The following is a 21877-nucleotide window of genomic DNA, read 5'->3' on the forward strand; positions in this document are numbered from 1 at the left end:
AAGATCCCTTGGAGAAGGAAATAGCAACCCACTCCAGTATTCTGGCCTGGAGAATCCCATGGACTATCCATGGGGTTGCAAAGAGTCAGACATGCCTGAGTGACTTTCACTTCACTTCACTTCACTTCATAGTATGCTAAGTCTCTCTAGTCGTGTCCAACTCTTTGCGACCCTTTTGGACAGTAGCCCACCAGACTCCTCTGTCCATGGAACTGTAGCCCACTAGACTCCTCTGTCCCATTTCCTCCTCCAGGGAATCTTCCCAACTCAGGGGTTGAACCCACATCTCCTGTGTCTCCTGCATCACAGGGGATTCTTTGCCTCTGAGCCATGGACTATAGATTTTAAATAGTGGTGAGTGATATTCAAAGTTTTTAAATAACATTCAGGCACCAATGGAAGAACAGACATGGCCAGGGTGCTGGGGCAAGTCTTGGAAGGGAAAACTAAGGGTCTTGGAGAGGGGCAGGGACAGTGTATACTGTGTGGTGAACACTGGGGGCGGGGAGGTGGTGCTCCAGATAGCATCTATTTACCTGTATAAACGTATTTGATCTGAAAGTACTGCAGGACTTCCTTGGCAGTCCAGTGGTTAAGACCCCGAGTTTCCAGTGCAGGCAGCTTGGGTTTGATCCCTGGTCGAGGAACTGAGATCCCCACCTGCTGCTCGATGTGGCCAAAAAGAAAGGATTTTAGTATTTGAGCCATCAGAATGGCTGTATATCAGCTGACCATCAGACCTGAGATGGGAGCAAGGGAATGATACAATCAGATTTATGCTCTGAAAAGTGGCTCTGGTCACAGCCAATGTTTGTTCGCCAGGTATTAATAGATTGATGGGTTATAGGATTTTAGAATGGATAGGGACCTGGGCTGATTTCTTTCCACACAGTTTCCTTCTCAGACTGGGCCCAGCCAGAAATCACTTGCTTGCATCTGGCCCCTCGTTCCCCATGACTGAATGTATCCCCAGCTCCCCCATGTCGTCTGCTCTTGGCCCCTGCAGCCCGAGCTGCCTCTGCCCGAGCTAGCTGTCTGTGCTCGGCTCTGTCTGGACACGCCTGCTGTGCCTTGCTCTTTTCTCCCCTTACCAGCAGGAGAACTGGCAATCTTCTGGGATTTAATTACAGGTTCCCTGAGGGCTTTTCAGCCCTTCACAAGGCTCCTGCAGGCTGTCGCTGGGAGCGTGACAGGAGCGTGCAGTGATGAACAGCGGCTCCCCGGCATGGTGGCTGTACCCAGTGGCCAGCCCACGCTCCTCGGGCTGCTCTGCATTTTCCCGAGCAAAACATGTCTCATTCCCATTTTCCGAGATCAGTTCGCAAACGGGGAAAACACTTGCAGCGGGAGAGATGATAAAAGGGAGAAAGCCACGCAGCCTGGGCGGAAAACAGAAAGCATAGCCGTTCCCTGGAGGGGGTACCTGCTCCCAAGGACTTCTGAAAACGCTTTAGATCTGTTAAATAATGACTTGGTAATTCTGCTCACTTTAATTAAGTCAGCCTGGTGTGCTGACAGATCAGGTCCAGGTGGGAATCTTTTTGGCCTTAGGCAGCCACGCGACAGTCCAAGAAAGTTGGTAGACTAGCATCAGCAAAGACACAGCAGGCATACCACTGTTCCCCACTCCTCTGCTCATGACAGACATTGCTCATTGATCATAGCACCACTAAGTCTGAATGCTTACAGGGGCATGGATGCAAATGTTGGCTATTCAGGGCTTGGGACAGGGGGTATCTTAAAACGTGAGAGATCTCTCTTCCCCTCTGTCTCCCGTTTTTTTTTTTTTTTTCCTGTGTGTGATCCTTTTCAAGTACAATGATAACGTAAGGCCTCAATAGCTCTCAAAGGAAAACATTCTGATCGTGGCTTAAAATGTCCCTCCGCTTCCCCCACCCCTGTCATGATTGCCCAATATTTCCCCAGTGCAGCCGTCTCTGAATATACCATCTGCAGGGTGTGGGGGTGTGAGGGGTAGGATGGCTCTCATCCGGAGAGATGGTATAAACCCACTTGCCCTGCACCGTTTGTTCTTGATCCTGGAAAATAAACATCTAAACATCCTGTCTCTCAAGTTCTTCCTTCCAGGTGAAAACCAAATGACACGGACTCTCCATTATCCACTAGAGTGTCCATGGAGCCTGTCTTCCCTTCCTTTGCCAGCGTGCTTTAATTTCCCCATGGGCAACCACCTCTCCATCCTTGTGAGTCTTTGTGGTCAGGGTGAGGCGGACTGTGCTCTCCAGGGATTCAGGATCCATGCCTGGCCAGTCAGTTTTCCATCTTCTTGGCTGCCACAGTGGGTTCTGGATGCTAATAGGCTGATGAGACGCAGGCTTGGGGCTTTTGCTGCACTCAATGGAAAAGGGGTGATCTCCTTCTGTGGGATTTGGGGGCTAAGCTGGTGGGATATTAGTCTGGACCTGCTGGTGAAGGAAATCTCTCAGAGGCGCTGAGCAGCGGCTGAGCTTGGCATGTTTTGAGGAACAAAAGGATGGGATGGCCAGAGCCTGGAGTGCGAAGGGAGATTTGTAGGAGATGAAATCAGAGAGAAAGGCATGGACCGCCTATGGAAAGCCTTGAACTCTATACTATAGAATTTGGAGGATTTCCCTGCTGGTCCAGGGGCTAAGACTCCATTCTCCCGATGTGGGGGGCCCAAGTGTGAACCCCGGTCAGAGAACTAGATCCCATATACCCCAGCTAAAAGTCCTGTGTGCTGCAACTAGATCCAGTGCAGCCAAATAAATAAACATTAGAAAAAAAAGAATTTGGAGTTTATTCTAACAGAAGTGGGAAGCCATCCCCACTTTGAATATCTCCACACCCTCAAACTTTCTTTGCCCCTGACTCATCCTTCCATATGAGTCATCTTGGATATTACCAGGATTAATTAGAAATTGGAAGACTCGAGGTGTCCCCAAGCTCTGCTGATGACTTGCTCAGTGAAGTGGGGCAGTCGCACCCTTCTCTGGACCTTTTTCCATGCTGGTTCATGATGGAAGTGGGCTAGATGAAGGATAACTAAAGGATTCCATCTTTCATTCCTTCTCTGTTCACTTGGTAGTGCCTGCCTGGACAGCTGAGGGGAGAAGGACTGTGAGCACCTCCCGGGCTCTATGGGAGAGTGCTGTGATCCATTAGCCATGTCTGCCGTGGGTAAAGAAAATGGAGTGGTGAATCATTCATCTCAAGACCACACGCTCCCGGAGGTGTCTCCTATGGCATTTTATGGCCCTTGAAATCAGATGTATCAGCAGCTTGGAGCACCAGACCAAGAATAAAAATAGCTAGCAAGTTAGGAAAGTTACACAGAGTTTCCCAGTTTACAAAGAGTTTCATGGCTATTTTCTCATGCGAGCTTAGCAATCTTTTATGTTTGACTCACACCCAGCATCCCTTCTCTGGTAACCATGCTCTGGATATTTTTCCTTGATACCAATTCCCTCCTGTGTTGCATGGTACCAATCCCTTCCTGTGTTCAGGCTGTGTGCTTTGAGGCTGAGGCTGGAGCACGAAACTCAGGCCTACGCCACCATAGATAGTCCCCTTATCATGGCAGTAGATCAAGAGATGGACCCATGGGACTTCCCTCTTAGTCCAGTGGTTAAGAATCCACCTTCCAGTGCAAGGGACACAGGTTTGAGCCTGGTCACAGAACTAAGATCTCACGTGACTCGGAGCAACTAAGTCCATGTACCTCAACTACTAAGCACGTGCCACAGCTGGAAAAGATCCCTAGTGTCACGGCTAAGACCCAACACAACCAAATAAATAAGTATTTTTAAAAAAGACAGAGATGGACCTAGGACCATACAGAGGTTAATGAGATGTACTGAAATATCTGCTGCAACCCCTGGGGAAGGCTCCCCTGCCCGTGGATTTGCAGGTGGGAGGATATAGGCCTAAGTGTGCTAGGCCTGTTTAGATGTCTTCGAGAGCTCATTTACACCTCTTCTCAACTTGACATTCAGTGACACCGTACTGGTGGCTCAAAATTAGCCACAGTGGAAGTTGTGGTTGTTGTTCAGTCATCAAGTGAGCACTTGTCCCTCACCATCTCCCTGAGTTTGCCCAAGTTCATGTCCACTGAATTGATGATGCCATCCAACCATCTCGTCTTGTCACCCTCTTCTCCTTCTACCTTCAATCTTTCCCAGCATCAGGGTCTTTTCCAATGAGTCGGCTCTTCGCATCAGGTGGCCAAAATATTGGAGTTTCAGCTTCAGCATCAGTCCTTCCAAAGAGTATTTAGGGTTGATTTCCTATAAGATTGACTGGTTTGATCTCCTTGCTTTCCAAGAAGCTCTCAACTGGAAGTATTTGCCGTAAATCAGGGACCATTTTCCCCTGAGAACTGACTTGCCAATACTCCACTGGCCTGGGGGCCGCCAGCAGCTTTCTTGCTACTGCCAGGAGTCTAAGACCCAAGTCACAAAGTGGGAAGTGGAACCATAAGAGAGAGGGCCAGGTCTGAAATTCAGTTGTGCCTGAAGCTAGACCTGCCTTTATATTTGCAGCTGATAAATGAGTCTTCTGTTTAAGTCTATTGGGGTTTTATTTTCTATCCCTTTCAACTAAAAGAAGTTGTTATAAATTTTGTATTTCAGTATGCAGAAAGCAGATGGTTTAATACTTATCTCTTCAAAACTTCGTGAATAGTTCTGCACTGCCTTGGGTCAAGTTCTTACCCAGCACCCAAGAGTTCCCATAGTCTGGCTCCACTTCCTCTCTCTGGCTTCAGCCACCTCTGTGGGTTTGCTCATTCTGTTCCATCTACCTGGAACACCTTCACTTTCTCTTCACATCTACATTCCTGCCGCTGTATTTTATGGTTCAGGAGCCTTCCACCCCTAGGCTCCTCCAGGTTTCACCTTTCCCTCTCTATCAGCACTTTCTAGATTGTAGCGTTCTTTTTAAAAGTACATTAAAGGTTTTATTTATTATTGGCTGTGTTGGGTCTTAGTTGTTGCATGTGGGATCTTCATTTGCGGGATCAGTGGTTGTGGCATGATGACTCAGTTGCCCCATGTAATGTGGAATCTTAGTTCCCTGATCAGGGATCAAACCCACATCGCCTGCATTGCAAGGCAGATTCTTAACCACTGGACCACCAGGGAAGTCCCTGGATTCTGCAGTTCTGATGCCAAGCCTCGCTGCCTCTTCTGGACACGACCCCTTGATGTGAGGTTCACCTTTGACGCCTTCCAAATTCTTGTTATACTGCCCTGCACAAAATGAGCCACCAGTAAGTATTTGTTAAGCAGCCAACAAATCCATTCTTATCAACCAGAGTGATCTGCAGTGTAAATCAGATTAGCCTACAAATGACAACCCACTCCAGTCTCTTGCCTGGAGAATTCCATGGACAGAGGAGCCTGGCAGGCTACAGTCCTTGGGATTGCAAAGAGTCAGACACGACTGTGAGACTAACTTTTCACTTTACTTAAAACCCTTTGAGGTTCCAGGCACACCCACCTTTCTGTTACAGGAACAAAACACTTAGCAAGACTTTTTCTCACCATGGAGCTTCTGCACTTGCTGTGTGTGGACTTCTCTTCATCCAGCTCTTCACTTAGTTGATGCCTTTTCATCACTCAGAACATAGCTCAAATGTCACCTCCGCATAGATGTTTTCCCTGGACACTTCTAATGAATGTAGCTCCTTAGACACTTATTTTGCTTTGACCAATTTTTTTTTCATTAATCATTATGAATGCTTAAATAAGACTTCTAATGTGCTATTATAAGACCTTAAAGATATACGAACCTTATTGTGGTAATCATTTCATAATATATGTGTATATCAAAGGGCTTCCCAGGTGGCACTAGTGGTGAAAAAAACCTGCATGCCAATGCAGGAGACATAAGAGACGTGGGTTTGATCCCTAGATTGGGAAGATTCCCCTGGAGGATGGCACGGCAACCCACTCCAGTATTCTTGCCTGGGAAATCCCATGGACAAAGGAGCCTGGCGAGCTACAGTCCATAGGGTAGCAAAGAGTAGGACATGACTGAGCACACACACCCATAGTTGATTTACAATATTGTGTTTGTTTCAGGTGTACAGCTCTAGATTCTTTTCCATTATAGGTTACTACAAGATTCATTGACTTATTGTTCAGTTGCTAAGTCATGTCTGACTCTTTGCCACCCCATGGACTGCAGCAGGCCAGGCTTCCCTGTCCTTCTCCAGGAGTTTGCTCTAACTCATGTCCATTGAGTCAACAATGCTAAAGCTGGTTTATTGTCAGTTTCCCCAAGAGAGCAGACTCATTGTTTTGAATGAAACAGCTGCATTCCCAGCACCTTGATCAGCGCCCGGCACGTAGCGGGCGCTCAGTAAATATTCTTGGTGCGAATGGGGACTGGTGCAGCCTATGAGCCAAGGTGGTTAGTTGACTCCACTGTGGTTTGTTTGCTCACTACCCTGCCCTGTATGACTGATCTTTCTTTGTGACCCCACAAGGCCTCCTGCTGTTCATGGATTTCTTTGCTTTCAAATATTTCTTTCTTTAACTGAAATAGGAGTCTGGCAAACCCTCCCTAAATCACTAGACCTCCCTGGCAGCAGGCCCCATATCCAGACCCCACCCCGTCCCTCCCTCCTTCCTTCCTGTTTTTGAAACCAACTTGGTGAGTGCGTGTGTGCACGTGTGCGTGCACACGTGCATGCACACACATCCTCTGGAGGAGAGAGAGTCGCCCTGTCACTCCTCTCAGTCTGCCTCAGCTTCGATCAATACCTATGTAGTGGCAGCTCAGTTCTGTCTGTAGTCAAGAGCCATTTGCTTTTTTTTTGTTTGCTGGTGGGTTCTCATCAAAGCCCATTTGCGATCATAGTCCTTCAATTATCACACAAATGGTATGTGAACAGTCATCACAGGGCTGCAAAGTTGAGCTGGAAAACTGCCTTCTGCCACTTTGCCCGGGTCCCTGCCAGATGCTGGTTATTTTCACTTAGGTGTGGATGTAGCCAGGGGCGATCTTCAGAAATTCAGCAGCTGGGGGCTTCCCCCATAGCTTAGCAGTAAAGAATCTGCCTGCAACGCAAGAGAAAAAACAGACATGGGTTGGATCCCTGGGTTGGGAAGATCCCCTGGAGGAGGACATGGCAACCCTCACCAGTATTTTTGCCTGGAGAATCCCATTTACAGAGAAGCCTGGCAGACTACAGTCCATAGGGTCACAAAGAGTTGGACACGATTGAAGCGACTTAGCAGAGCACATGAGCATGCAGGATGCAGGACTGACCTATCAGCCTGATCATATCCTTTTACCTGTTTATATACTGTTTTTATTTTAGATGGATGGATTGTATTTATCTATTTTTTTAAATGTGTATTTACTTGGCCACTTCATGAAGCATGTGTGATCTTAGTTCCTTGACCAGGGATCGAGGCTTCGCCCCCTGCATTGGAATCGCAGTCTTAACCACTGGACCGTCAAGGAAGTCCCATATTATTATTTTTGTGCTAGGTGCTTCCAGAGCTGCATGTCCTTTAATCCTCCTAAAATGTCTCTGAAAGGTATTATCTCCACTTTGCAGTGGAGGAAACTGAGGCTCTGAAAGATAGCCATTTTTGCATTCTTTATGTTCATCACTCTTAGTAGCTACAGAATATTCCATCCAACGATGTACCAAGTTCATATAATGATTCTCCCACTGCCATCCATCTTTTCTCCAGTCTTTTTGCTGGTATAAATAATGCAGCCGTGACAGTCTCTATATCATTCAGAATTCCTTGAAGAATTCATTTTGAATGACTATATAATATTTCATATGGACAATATTTCATATTGTCAACAAAAATGTGTGTACAAGGATACTAATCGCATCATTACTTATAATGGCAAAAATGGAATGTAATTAAGCGACACAGGAAAAAAAATGCTTCTAAGATGATATTGAGTGAAAGCAGCAGGAAACAAAATTTTATAATCAGCGTGCTCTTGGTTATGGAGTGGAGAGATATAGAGATGCATAAAAAAGGAAGGAAATATCTCCCAATTTTCCTAATGGTTATTGCTGGGTGGTGACCTTATATGGAAAAGTGTTTTTTTTTTTTTCATGCTTCTATGTTTTTCAAAATCTTCACAATGAGCATGTATCACTTAAAAAAAAATTTTTTTTAAAGGGAAAACATTGAAAATAATCAGTGTGTGAGTTTGGCTCATTGCTCTAGCCTAGGGTTCAGCAAAAATGTTTTGCAAAGGGGCCAGGTAGCAAATATGTGGATAGTAAACATTGGCTTTGTGAGCCTACGGTCTCTGTTGCAGCTACTCACCTTTGTCACTGCAGTGTGAGAGCCACAGACAATGCATGGACAAATGGACGTGGCTGTGTTCCAATAAAACTTTATTTGTAAAAACAAGACATGGGCCAGACTTGGCCCAGGGAGCATAGTTTGCCAACCTCTGCTCTAACTTACCCTAATTATTGTTTTCCTTGTTTTTTTTAAAAAAATTAACTCATTAATACATTTATTCAGCACTGTTTTATTTATTTAGTTTTGACTGTGCTGGGTCTTTGTTGCTACGTGCAGGTTTTCTCGAGTTGCGATGAGCAGGGGTTGCTCTCTAGTTGTGGTGCACAGGCTTATCATTGCCATGGCTTCCCTTGCTGCAGAGCACAGCCTCTAGGTGCATGGGCTTCAGTAGCTACGACACAGATTCAGGAGTTGCGGCTCGCCAGCTCTACAGCATAGGCTCGGTAGTTGTGGCGCAGGAGCTTAGCTGCTCCGTGGCACGTGGGATCTTTCTGGATCAGGGATCGATTGAACCTGTGTCTCCTGCATTGGCAGGTGGTCTTCAGCACTGAGCCACCAGGGAAGCCCTATCATTTTCCTTATTAAAAATACCTGACTTTATTAAATATTGGAATAGATACAAAAGACTATGAAAATAAGTTCAAAGTACTAATAATGAAAATGCAATGAACATCCAATTACCAATTTCTTTTAAAAAATATTTATTTATTTGACTGCACTGGGTCTTAGTTGTGGCTCATGGGATCTTCTTAGTTGCGGCACGTGTTCCCTGACCAGGGATTGAAACTGGGTCGCTTGAAGTTGAGAATGCGGAGTCTTAGCCACTGAACCACCAGGGAAGTCCTGCCAATCACCAACTTAACGAAAATTACTGTTAGTGTTGAAGCCCTGAATGCCCTAAAAATCCAGGTCCCAGCTCCTTCCTTCAAAGAGAACCTATTTCCTGACTTCCCTGTTTAACATTCCCTTGCTTGTTCCTACGCTCATTATTTTACCACAAGTTGCTTTCTCAAGATACATTATACGGTTTTGCTTATTCTTCAGATCAACTGAAGCGCTTCCCTGATGGCTCTGTGGTAGAGAATCCACTTGCAATTCAGGAGACTTAGGACACACAAGTTTGACCCCTGAGTCAGGAAGATCCCCTGGAGGAGGAAATGGTAGCCCACTCCAGTAGTCTTGCCTGAAAAATCTCATGGACAGAGGAGCCTGGCAGGCTAGGTCACAGCGAGTTGGACACGACTGAGTGGCTGAGCACATACATACATACCAGATCAATTGAATAATTGCATATGTGTTATTCTATCACCGGTTTACACTTTGTTGTTAAGATTCATCCATGTTGATGTGTGTAGCCTAACCCGTTTTCCTAATCCATGGTGCATTCCATGGTGTAAATAGACCATAATTTATTTATCTATTCTACCATTGATAGCCATTTGGTTATTTCTAGGATTCCCACGCCCTTATTTCAAACTGTTTTGTATTATGGTACATAAATTTGTCATAGAGTTTTTTTAAAATAAAAAAATATATATTTAATTGGAGGATAATTGCTTTACAATGTTGTGTTGGTTTCTGCCATAGAACAACGTGAATCAGCCATAAGTCATAGAGGTTTTTGCAAAGATTAAGTATGTTGAAATAAATCAATCAATTAGAGTAGCACCGGTACTATAAAAATACTTTATAATATTAGCTATTATTATCGTCATCATTATTATTATTTATACCAAAGAAAAGCACTCACTTGTCTTGGAGATCACAACATTTATCTTTGTCCCAAATATGGACAGGACAGGAGGGGTATGGAAAGGTGTACATCACTTAATTGCTTTGTGATCATGGGGAATTTATGTTGCTTCTCTGGACTTTGGTTTTCCTTTTTAAAAAATATTTATTTATTTACTTGGCTCTGGGTTGGGATGATCCCCTGGAGGAGGGCATGGCAACCCACTCCAGTATTCTTGCCTGGAGAATCCCACGGACAGAGGAGCCTGATGGGCTACAGTCAGTAGGGTCGCAAAGAGTCAGACACAACTGAAGTGACTCAGCATGTCAGGTCTTAGTTGCGGCATGCAGGATCTTTAGTTGGGGCATGCAAACTCTTACTTGCAGCATGTGGGATCTAGTTCCCTGACCAGGGATTGAACCCTGGCCCCTGGCATTGGGAGTGTGGTGACTTAGCCACTGGACCACCAGGGAAGTCCCTGCACCTTGGTTTTCTTGGCAATGAATGGGACTATTAATGTCCTCGTTATAAAATGAGCAGTGCCAGCTTATCTAGAGCTGGGTCATGGTGGGTTTTAGGTCACTATGTTTTCTATCTTTCCATTGTCCAGGCCATGGGCAGATAGTGGTGAACAAGGTGTGGGTCTTGACTTTGGGGCCCAAATACGTTCTTGCCTTGATGAGGAAGCCAGATAATTGCATTGTCCTGGCCCTGGGAGATTGAGACCCCAGCTAGGCTTCCTGGGGGACTGATTTCTCTCTCTCTTTTTTTAAAATAATTGCACAGTTCTGCCCCATGGAGGGCCTTTTTTACACTCCATTTTTACACATGATGTGATAAGCACCATGGTAACAATAACAACAGCTGGCTGTACGGTGTACTTAAATCTGTGCTCCAGACACCATGCTCAGCCCTTCCTGTGGATTATCTATTAGGCTGGCGCTATTTTCATCAGCCCAGTTTTCAGGTGAGGAAACTGAGGTTTAGAAAGGTGACAGGATGGGTCCAAAGCCCCCAGAGCTAGTGAGTGATGGCTTTAGGACTTGACCCACACTATCTGACTCAAAGGTTTTTTTTTTTTTTTTTTTTTTGGCTTCTCTGTGCAGTATATGAGATTTTAGTTCCCTGATCAGGGATTGAATCTAGCCCCTCTGCTTGGAAGCTTGGAGTCTTAACCACTGGACCATCGGGGAAGCCCTTGACTCCAGCCTGTTTTAACAGAGGGGTGTTGCAAGGGCACAGAGTGGTGAACTATCTTGTGGTGGTGGGTTGGGAGGAGGAAGTTACTGAAGCCTCCATGGAATGAGACACTTGAACTGAGTATATATATATACATATTCTTATTTTTTGGCTCCGTGGCACGTGGGATCTTAGTTTCCTGACCAGATATCGAACCTCTGACCTCTTCAGAGGAAGCTCCATGTCTTAAGTGCTGGATCACCAGGAAAGTCCCTTGAGCTGAGTATTGAAGGATGTGTAGGAGCTGTAGATGAGAGTGGGGACGGGGAGGTTCGCCAGGCAGATGGAAGAGCCCCTGCAAAGGTTAAAGGTGTTTGGGAAAACTGGAAGATGTGTCAGTGATCTCTTGCTGCGGTAGTGATATGTGAGCTATGTGTCATACATGTCAGTTGTCTCCTGTGTGTCACCATGTGTCAGTTATCTCTTGCCGCGGGGCCCGACCTTGTGGCAATAATAGAGGTGCAAGCAGAAGGGCACCTTTGTGGTTGCGTCTCATCCACTGAAACCCCATTGGTCAATGCAAATCACGTGGTGAGGCCCAAAGTCCCCGGAGGGGGGGGCGGGGTAGTGCAGAGGACACAGACACAAGGAGGGGTGAAGAGTTGGGGCCATGGCTGCAATCTGTCGCACTGGGAGTTTGGGGGATTGGAGGGCTGGGGTGTGGGGAAGCTGCAGACGAAGCAACAGAGGTCATTGGGAAGGAGCTTGTGGAGAAGGACCAGAGGGGCCAAAGGGAAATGGCGAGGAGGCTGCTGCAGCCAGGAGAAAAGACTTGGGCTTGGACCACAGCAATAGCAGTGGGGCTGGAGGAGATTTATTATGCTACATTTGTCCTATAAAAACCAAGGCAGTCAGGCTGAGGTACTTGGTCTGTTACACAGATGTCACAGATGGCCCTGGGGATGTAATTGGCCTTGGCCTCTGCAGAAAGGTTAATTGCTCAGATCACGCAGTCTGAAGCTTCTCGGACTGACAGAATGGCTCCCCAATTAAAGACTTGGAGCTGCTGAGCTTTCTGTCTTCTCTGGTCACTTGACCAGGGCTGTGGAGGGGCGGAGAGACTAGAGGCTCTGCCCAAGGCTATGAGGAGGTCCTAGCCTGGAGGGACACCAGGCCAATAAGCAAACATTCTGTGGGCTGTGACAGACATTCTCACCAGGCTGTTCTTGTTCTGGACAACTCATTGCAACAGGCTTGAGCCAAAGGAGGAAGTTGCTGACTCAGGTAACCCAGTGGTGGGGTAGATCTTAGAAATGCACAGCAGGGTCCACTTTGCTCTTAGGAGGTCGCTTCTGTCAGCTCGTCGTTCCTGTGTCAGCTTTATCCTCAGGTGGGTTATTTAATGTCAGAGATGCCCCAGGACAGCTCCATCTTCCTCTGTTTGGCAATCCACAGCGCTAAAGAGGAACGCCGCTTTCCCCGATGTTTCCACAAAGCTGGGACCTGACTCTGATTGGCTCAGCTTTGAGTCACGTGCCCATCCCTGAACCAATCACTGTGGCTTGGGTCTCCGCCCCACTGCAACCGGAAGGGGTGGTCTGTTTCACCCATCACGGGGACTGGAGTAGGGAGCTGTGGTCCCTGGAAGGAAAAGCAGATTCTATTCCCGAGAGGGATGCGGGGGAAGTGGTGGGAACTGTGGGGGTAGTGTGGGGGATGACGAAGGGAGTGGAGTACCTATCAGGGTCCTCAAGTCATGTCTAGAGGAAGGCTCTTTATGAACTGTTGAGTCCAGCTGCCTATTTCACTGGTGAGGAGATCAAAATGGGAAAGCTGCTAGAGATGAACAAGATGTCAGCATGAGGATGGTCTGGGGAGCGGAAGGTTGGATTAGTGGAGAGACTGGAACTCTTCTGGATCCTCTCTGAAAAGTTGACATCTGAGCTGAGACCTGAACAGAAAAAGGAGCCAGCCACATGAGGATAAGGTGGAAGAACATTCCAGAAGGAATATCTACGTTCAGAGGGCCCGAGGCTGAAGTGTGGGTGGTCTGCACACCAACATCTCAATGCGTGGTCTCTCACACTCTGGGTTATCAGGAGTGAGGGCTGCAGATGTCCTGCACTGGCTTTTCTATGCATTTCCTCAAAAGTGATCTATATTTCTGCTCAAAGCATGGTGGCCAGAAGTCACTGAGCCCTTCTAGTCTGCAAGGGGTCTGGAACACAGGGGGACCACATGGTTGTTGAGTTAGAAGTAAGTGTTCCTGCAAGAGAAACCCACTTGCCCCTACCATCTTCCCCCTGCAATTCTCCAGGCAAGAATACTGGAGTGGGTTGCCATTCCCTTCTCCAGGGGGTCTTCTTGACCCAGGGATCAAACCCAGGTTTCTTGCATTTCAGGCAGATTCTTTACCATCTGAGCCACCAAGGAAGCCCCCTTCCTCCAGAATCTATTACTTGAAAAACCTTTGCTCAGTAGGCTTGTTAGAGGTGTTATTTCATGGATGTTTTCATTTAAATTTTACTACTAATGAGGTTGAATATATTTTCCCATACAATTTTAGCTACAGTTGTTTCTTCTTTTGTGAATTATCTGGAAACCTAACCTTTTGGGTCTCCATAAAAAACCCTTAAAAAAAAAGCCTGAAACATGAGGCATTTGGAAGCTGTGATCTCACAGGCCCTGTCCAGCTTGCATATTCTCTTGGATTCTCTGATCTTTAAAAATACCAAAGGAAATGCCATTTATATTGGCAAAGCTTTGTGGGTGCCTCCCAGATGAGAGAATAAACCCCTGAAGTTGGTGAGTTTAGGTATTTTTAGAAGCTTCTGCTGGAGTGTTAAAACCTGGGATCCTTTTGACCATGGTGGGTGCTGGTCTTCTTGCAAAAGAAAAGATGCTGTCTGGGTCCAGGGCAATAAAATAGACATTCCAAGTGCATGGGAGACTCAGGCAGAATCATACATTTCTCCCCCCACCCCCTGCCAAGATGAATGCCTTACTCAGATAGAAGTGCTAGAATAACCTTTCACACACCCTTGCAGATAAGGCTTAAAAGATCTCTGCCCACAAACATTTTTTTTTCCATCTGATTCTGTGCATGCCTTGATGGGGCTGATAGGAACTTGACTAGCATCTTCCCCTTTGTGTGGTCTAGCCTGGTGCATTGTAGGAGTTAAAGAAATGTCTGTTAAGGATCAGAAGTCCTGGGACTTCCCTGGTGGTCCAGTGGTTAAGAATCCACCTGCCAATTGAGTCCGGGACACAGGCTCGATCCCAGGTCTGGGAAGATCCCACATGCCTCAGAGCAACTAAGCCCATGAACCACAACTACTGAGCCTGTTCTGTAGAGCCCATGAGCCGAAACTACTGAAACCCACACGCCTGCCCTGTGCGACCTTCTTTAATTCTTCCCTCTCTGGGGTGAATTTTTACTATTTGAATAATGATGTGGAGAGCACTCAGTTATGACGGGGTTTTGAGTTCTGTGAAGTATTGCACACTAGTGTCCTTGGGGTCCCCCTACCGCTCAGCTGTGTATGTGTGTGTTTAGTTGAAATGTACTTGTTTTACAATGTTGTGTTAATTTCTGCTGTACAACGAAGCGAATCAGCTATATGTATATGCTCATCCCCTCCCTCGGGGACCTCCCTCCCCCCGACCCCAATCCTACCCATTTAGGTCATCACAGAGCACCAAGCTGAGTTCCCTATGCTTTAGAGCAGGTTCCCACTAGCTATCTATTCTACTCATGTGTGGTTGTTGTTCAGCCGCTCAGTCGTGTCCATCTTTTTGCGATTCCACAGACTGCAGCACGCGAGGCTCTCCATCCCTACCCCCCCACCCCCGTCCTTCACTGTCTCCCGGAGTTTGCTCAAACTCATGTCCATCGAATTGGTGATGCCATCCAACCATCTCATCCTCTGTCGTCCCCTTCTCCTCCCACCTTCAATCTTTCCCAGCATCTGAGTCTTTTCCAATGAGTCAGCTCTTCGCATCAGGTGGCCAAAACATTGGAGCTTCAACGTCAGTCCTTCCAATGAATATTCAGGGTTAATTTTCTTTAGAATTGACTGATTCAATCTCCTTGCAGTCCAAGGGACTCTCAAGAGTCTTCTCCAGAACCACAGCTCAAAAGCATCAGTTCTTGGTGCTCAGCCTTCTTTATGCTCCAACTCTCGCACCCATGCATGACTATTGGAAAATGGTAGTGTATATATGTCCATCCCAATCTCCCACTTTGTCCCACCCTCCCCTCTCCCCTCACTGTGTGCACATGTCTGTTCTCTATCCCTGCCCTGGAAACAGGTTCTTCTGTACCATTTTTCTAGATTATGTATATGCATTGATGTACAATTTTTTTTTTCTCCTTCTGACTTACTTCACTCTGCATGACAGACTCAGCTTGTGTGGTGTTTGGAAATATTAGGATTCGTTGCTGATGTTTTGGAGTGGGGAGATGTCACATAAAAAAAAAAATCAGGATTTCTGGTTTCTTTTAAAAAGTTGGAGGATCTGGCAGCCCTGGTTGCAACATCCCATGGGTCTGCTGAGCGGCCTCTCCTTTTACCCGGCGGTGGGCCCTCCAGTGGTCGCAGTTGCCATCCTGTTGCCCTGTTGTCTTCCTGACATGGAAGCAGGGTGTCAGTTCCATTTATTATTGTGCTTGTGCATTTACTGAAGGAAGAAAGTAAGAGATTCCTTGTTCCCATGTTTTCTATCAAAAGTCAGGGGGAAAACATGTGCAAAGTCCCTGGGGTAGGAATGAGTTTTGTGCATTTGTGGATGGGAAAAGAGACTCAGGGAGGAAGGGAGATCAGGCCAGACAGACGGGCAGGGGCCAGATCATTTAGAATCCTTGAAGGAACTTGGATTTTATTTTGAGTGTGATGGGAAAACATTTACACATTTGAGGGGTTGAAGAAGCAAGATTCCATTTACATTCTGGACTTGGGCTGCTGAATGGTGATAAATGCTAGAGAGAAAAATAAAAAGGGGAAGGGGATTGGGAGTATTAGGGAGGGATGTGGGCAAATAGTGGGATCAGGGAAGCTATCACTAAAAAAGAACATTTGGGAAAAACTTAGGAGGGGGGAAGGGGATCCAGGGGAAGGAAGAGGCAAGTGCAAAGGCCCTGAGGCAGGTGTGTGAATGATGTGTTTAAGGACCAGCAAAGAGGCCAGGGATGTCTGATGTATTTAAGGACCAGCAAGGAAGGAAGGACAGGAAAGCCTGGTGCATTGCAGTCCACGGGGTCGCAAAGAGTCAGACATGACTTAGCGACTGACCAACAAGGAGCCCAGTTTGACTAGGCAGTGAGCAAGGGGGAGGAGGGGTAGAGGTGAGGTCAGGAGGTGTCAGGGAGTTAAAGGCTGTTTTACTGCTGACCCTGAACAGGCGAATGCATGCTGAGCCCACTGCAGCGCCCTCTCCCAGTGGCTTCATGGAGGACCAAGGAGGGTGTGTGTCTTGGCTGGGACCTCCTGGGGCCAGGACTTCCCAAGTGAGAACTTGGGGAGGAGAGTGGAGCTGCAGTCTGTCCACCAAGCCCTGAACGCCTGGCCTGCTCTACAGGGGGCAGTGCCCTGCTGGCTCATTCCAGCTCTGAGGCTGTTCTGTCTGTCCGCAGCCCCCAGGATAGAGTCTCAGCAGCTGAAGTCCCCTCCCCATCTGTGCTACCAGTAGGCTCCTTGGGTACTTGTCCTCGTGGGACACGTGTCAAATTAGCACAACCTGGAGTTGTCAGGGGTGAGCCCTGTGCCTGCCTTAGCCAAAGTCTCCACCCTTACCTTTTGAATTGTCACCATTCAGCGATGATTGTCACAATCGTGCCCCCACAGATCAGCGTCAACTCCAGGCTCCCTCCTCCCTCCCCTGTCTGCGTGGCTCCAGCATGAACTTTTGGACGCCAGGTCCCTGCTACCCTTGAGATAAAGTGGCCTCCTCTGCGCAGCCCCAGCCCTTCCCCACTTGGCCTCTGTGGGCCAGCCACACCTGAGGGCCCGGGTGGTTCTGACTCCTGTTTCCCCAGGTCTGGTTTGCCTTTCCTGGCTCCCTCTCGTCCTTGAAGTCCCGTTGGATACAGTACCTCCTACAGAAACTCTTGGGACTCCCCAGTCTAGTCACAGCCCCTGCTTACAGACTCATCGGTGGACCATCCGTGCTTTGCTGCTCTGGCTCTCATCTTTCTGGCATGTCCTGAGAGTGGCCTTTCATCATGACATTCCAGCTCATCACAGTGCCGGCACAATTAAGAAATAAAAGATGACGCTTGCTAGGCACTCAGTGTGAACCAGGCTCCGTTTCCACATAGGTCATTGAATCCCCACTATAGCCCTTGATGTGGGCGTTGGAGGCATTCCATTTCACAGATGAGGAAACTGAGGCCCAACAGGATTTAAATAACTTGCCCCACATCATACAGCTGGTAAGTGGAAGAGGATTGAATCCACTCTGTCAGGGCTCCCTAGAGCCCTGTTCTTGTCCCCATCTTGTCCCTCCCCACTGAATGGGATGAATGACTTGCGTACTGACCCAGTTCAGATGAAAAGCCCTCAAACTTCCCCCTCTCTCTCCCTCTGCAATGAAGCTTGAGCAAACCTCCCTTCAGGCCAGCCAGTCTCATCATCAAAACCCACGGCATCTGCACCACCAGCTTCACTGATCTCTGGTGGCCTTGGCCTGCATAGGCTTGGGGCAGGGCTTGGGTTCCCAGCCAGAGGTGGGCTCGGTCATGGCGGTGACAGCGTCAGATCTTAGCCTCTAGACCAGTGGTCAGTGACAAAGGCCTTGGTTCTTCAGATTTGCAGAAAAGAATTTCCGTAAAGACAGAAACTAGTGAAGCAAGTAAAGTGTTCATTAGGAGGAAAGAGCATAGTACTTGTGGAGAGACACATGGGTGGGCTCAAGTGCGTCTCTGAGTTGTGCCCACACAGCAGTTTAAGTCACTTCCGTGAGACATTTCTTCCTATTTTCTTTTGGCCAATCATTTTGATTTGCCTGGTTTATGGTCCATATTGGTATATCTCAGGTTTTTCCCATGTGTGCACGTGCATCTCTTAGCCAAGATGGATTCTACCAAAAAGGCATCTGGGTAGAACGTCCCTTGTCATGACTCCCCTTTGGCCTCCAAGGAGCCTCTTCTGCGCTTGTGTGGTCAGAGAGGTCTCCTGACTTTGGGAATGAGAAATATGTGGTCTGTGCAGGGTCCAGCCTCCTTCTCCTCTTGGAGTTTCAGTCACTAGAGGATGAATCTCCAATTGCTTTACCCTGGGTAGGGGGTGTGCCCAGGGCATCTGCCTCCTGCCTCATCACGGCCCACTAGTTTCCCAGTGCCTCAAGTCACATTCCCCTTGGCATCGGCCCCTCTGAAGAATCTGCTTCTCTCCCTGCAAATGTCACCAGAGGGGCTCAAATCTCCAAAGCCCGTGGCCTTTCCCTCAGCTCTTGGTCCTCGTATTTTCCTGACCTTTGGGTGGCATTCACAGCAGCAGCCGCCTCATCCTTGAAGCAGTTTCTTCCCTTGGCTCCTTTGCTGCTGGCCGTCTCCTCTGTTTCCTCTTGGCTTATGTCCTTTCTTAATTATTTGTTTAACAACTTTTTGCTGAGCATCTCCTGGGTCGGGGCCAGATCTTGTTCTAGGAGATAGCGCTGAATGGTCTGACAAAACCCTTGCCTGTGTGGAATTTTCACTGTGGCTGGAGAACCGATCACATGTGTTGGCCAAGAGATAATGTTACCATTTCAAATAATGAAAAAGAGAACGGAGTGAAGGATAGGAAGTGACTGTGTGTATGTTGTGGGAATGGCTCCTCTAGATGGAGTGGTCCATGGCATCTCAGCTGGAAAGCAACTGAGCAAAGCTGGGAAATGAGCATTCTGGACACAGAGCTCAGCAAGTGCAAAGGCCCTGGGGTGGCTGGAGCATGATGGGCGAGGAGGTGTCAAAGGATAGGCGGAGGCTTGACAATCTTGGTGGAGGTGGGTGGTGGTTCAAAAGACAGGCAGGAAGTTGGGGCCTGTTCCAAGTACAATGAGAAACCTCCAGAAGGTTGCAACAAAGAGGAGACTTCATGGTATTTGTATTTTTAAAAGACACTATTCAAAATATGGCCCATGCATCAGAATGACTCAATGGACGTGAGTTTGAGCAAACTCTGAGAGATAGTGAAGGACAGGGAAGCCTGGTGTGTTGCAGTCCATGGGGTCGCAAAGAGTCGGACTCTTTGACTTAGAGGCTAAACAACAAACAAGTTACAATGACCTGGGGTGCTTTTCACAATGCAGAGCCCAGCCTTTCCCCACATTTGCAGTATCAGCTTCCCTGGGGCCAGCGTTGGGAACTGCACTTTAACAGGCACTTACATATTTGAGAACAACTGCTTCAGGCAGAAATTGTTAACCTGGAAATTCCCAAGGGGTCAGTGGTCAGAATTCAGGGGATCGCAGAACTTGGGTGGCCAAATATCACATCTTTACTCTCCCTGCCTTCTAACTGGCAGTTAGCATTTCCCTCCATGATATGTGGTGTCTCAGCCCCACCTGGGACTTTGTTGCTGAGTGGAATCCCAGAGTTTTCATAACACATTACAGGGCGTGCAGAGGTCTTGAAAATATCACTTTCTTTCTGGCTGCTTCAAAGTCGCAGAAGTTATTAGACTTGCACTTGATCTTGTTATTTTGTGCATTAATAAAGAAGCACGTAGGTTGGTATTATACATTTGATTTTTTAAAATGTCTTGATAACTCCATTTCAGTATATTGGTTTCCTTTACAATCCTGTATGTTTGTCTTATGCATTTAAAAACATTGTTCAGGGAGAAATGTGAGGCTTCATCAGATGCCGTAGGGGCCCAATGCTCCAGAAAAGAGGCGGATCCCCTGCAGAGAGCCGGAAGAGGGCTCAGAGCTGAGCATCACTCTTGACTACTACTCTCGCCAATGCTGTGAGACCTTGGGCAAATCACTCTCCTTCTCTGTGCCTCAGTGTGCTCATTGGTAAGATGGAGCCTGTATCAGCTGTTTTGAATGCTTGTTGGAAGGGACCAGCCAGGCCAGCCAGAGGTTATCAGGAGGTGCCCTTTCTTCCACTGACCTCGAGGCCCGCTGGGCTTGTCCTTCATGGGGACCTGGGCTGGCTGGCCTTTGAATTCCAGCTGTCATTTATTAGCTGTGATCCTGGGCTGGATAAGTAACCTGCCCATGCCCAGTTTTCTCTCGCCTGTAACTTGGTGATAATCATAACGCCTAAGCCATTAAAGGAGATCCAACCAGTCCATTCTGAAGGAGATCAGCCCTGGGATTTCTTTGGAAGGAATGATGCTAAAGCTGAAACTCCAGTACTTTGGCCACCTTATGCGAAGAGTTGACTCATTGGAGAAGACTCTGATGCTGGGAGGGATTGGGGGCAGGAGGAGAAGGGGATGACAGAGGATGAGATGGCTGGATGGCATCACTGACTTGATGGACGTGAGTCTGAGTGAACTCCGGGAGTTGGTGATGGACAGGGAGGCCTGGCATGCTGCGATTCGTGGGGTCGCAAAGAGTTGGACACGACTGAGCGACTGATCTGATCTGAAGCCATTATAAGGTTGAAATGAATTTCTGTTTGCTAAGGGCCCAACACAAGGCTTGACACTCCTTAGGTGATATATGTGCGTGCATGCAAAGTCGCTCATTTGTGTCCAACCCTGCGGCCCCATGGACCATCCCGCCAGGCTCCTCTGTCCATGGGATTCTCCAGGCAAGAATACTGGAGTGGGTTGCCATGCCCTCCTCCAGAGGATCTTCCCAACTCAGGGATCAAACCCACATCTCTTTTGTCTCCTGCATTGGCAGGTGGGTTCTTTACCAATAGTGCCACCTGTATAGGGTTGGCCAAAAATTTTGTTCGGATTTTTCTGTCACGTGGTATTGGCCAGCCCAATAAATGTGATTGTCATTATTGGGTGTGTGTCTCACCCCTCAGATTATTTTTTTACTTATTTATGTTTTAAGACATTACTAGGTTTATTTTTGACTGTGCCGGGTCTTCGTTGCTGCGAGAGGGCTTTCTCTAGTTGCAGAGAAAGGGGGCTACACTTTAGCCATGGCGTAGGGGCTTCTCATTGCAGTGGCTTCTCTTGTTGCGGAACACAGGTTGTAGAGCACAGGATCAGCAGTTGTGTCGCGTGGGTTTAGTTGCCCCATGGCATGTGGGATTTTCTTGGACCAGAGATCGAACCCCTGTCTCCTGCATGGGCAGGTGGAACCTTAACCCACTGGGCTACTAGGAAGGTTCCACCCCTCAGGTTAAATTTGGGGTTTCCAGAGGGCTGGATCCAAATCTGTTCCCCTTTGCTTTCCTCATAGTGCCTGATGCAGGGTCTGGGTTTGGGAAATTTGGTGCACAGACTGTGAGTTTTTCAGGTGAGTTTCAGGGAAGAGGAACACTGTAGGGCCCAGGATCAGGGAGGGCAAGTCAGAGTGCCCTGGATTCTGCAAAAGGACTACAAAGAGACTACAGGCAGAGGCTAAAATGTGCTTCATTTTGGGATCCTGAGCAAATGTTGAATCCAGGTCACCCAGTTGACAGTATCTCCCTAATGCCTGCTCAGCCTGGCTCTGTCAGGTTTCAGACAGATGAATTTTTTCTTATTTCCAAGTCTCAATGTTCTCATTTGTTAAATGGGGATAGCTGGCATGTATTGAGGCT

The 21877-nt window shown here is 47.5% G+C and overlaps 1 protein-coding gene across 2 annotated transcripts in view; it reads left to right on the forward strand.

Annotated features, from left to right (window-relative positions):
- The window catches only part of GSG1L (GSG1 like), a 252603-nt gene that overhangs the window by 126288 nt on the left and 104438 nt on the right, over nucleotides 1-21877 (forward strand). The window lies entirely within an intron of this gene.

The sequence above is a fragment of the Bos indicus x Bos taurus genome, chromosome 25 (assembly GCF_003369695.1).
Source record: "Bos indicus x Bos taurus breed Angus x Brahman F1 hybrid chromosome 25, Bos_hybrid_MaternalHap_v2.0, whole genome shotgun sequence".
Lineage (NCBI taxonomy): Eukaryota > Metazoa > Chordata > Mammalia > Artiodactyla > Bovidae > Bos > Bos indicus x Bos taurus.